Here is a 1,029-nt window from a genome sequence, read left to right as displayed (position 1 = left end):
GCCCCTTCTCCCTCTCCCCCCAGTCTGTCACCCCAGTCCCACTGGCCTGAGCTGGCTCTTCTCACTGGCATCTCAGCAGGGCACGGGGCAGCCCCGGCCAGGGGGTTTGGTTGGGACCAGCATGGGCTGTAGGGCTGAACTGGGACAGCCCCACCCCTGCCGTGCCCGGACCCGTCCCCTCAGAGCCATGAGAAGCTGGAGGTGATGGAAGTGGTGCTGGCTGTGGTACAGGACATGATTTGGGAAGCAAAGCTGGACAGCAGCCAGCCCCATGTCCCTCCTTCCCATGCAGGGCCAAGTGCTGCTGGTGACTCTGCTGAGGTGCCACCCCTGGCTCCCAGCTGGGGCATCTCCCAGCGCTGTCACCACTGTCACACGGGGAACTGAGGGGTGCAAGGAAGGGACCTGCCCTCGAGCTCCACATCCCAACCCTCCCCAGGGAGCAGCACAGATCCCAGGAGGTGCCACACATATTCCTCCTCCCCTGCCTTGGACCCCTGTGGGGATTTTAACGAGGGTCTCTTCTCTTGCAGGGGTCCCTGGTGCTATCCCGGGAGTGGGAGTCCCAGGAGCAGGCTTTTTCCCAGGTAAAGGGGTCCAGGCAGCGCTGGGAGGGGCTTGCAGGGAGGGGCTTGCAGGGATGGGCAGGTGCCTGAGGGGGTCCCTGGATGCCTCTGAGACATCGTGGAAGGCTGAGAACCTGCCAGCTGGGATCAGGGCATGTATGGTCACCCTGTCTGCTGCTTAGCCCAGGGTGGCTGTCCCAGCACCAGCCCCACGGTGTGGGACAGGACTGGGTGGCAGTGCCAGACTTACCCCAGGGCTGGCACCTACACCCTGCCCAGACTGGGAGCATCCCAGGGGGGATGCCCCATGCCCGTGCACCCTTGTGACCCTCCTGCCTCCCCATGGCCCCCGGGAGGCTCGGAGGGGTGGATGGGTGCTGACAGGGCTGGGTGCTCAGGCTGTGCCGTTGCTCGCAGGTGCTGGAGTTGGAGGTTTGGGAGCAGGTGAGTGCTGGGATGGGGA

Source organism: Manacus vitellinus, unplaced genomic scaffold (genome assembly GCF_001715985.3).
Source record: "Manacus vitellinus isolate BGI_N305 unplaced genomic scaffold, ASM171598v3 scaffold_32_pilon, whole genome shotgun sequence".
NCBI classification, from domain to species: Eukaryota; Metazoa; Chordata; class Aves; order Passeriformes; family Pipridae; genus Manacus; species Manacus vitellinus.
This window is presented reverse-complemented; position numbering follows the sequence as displayed.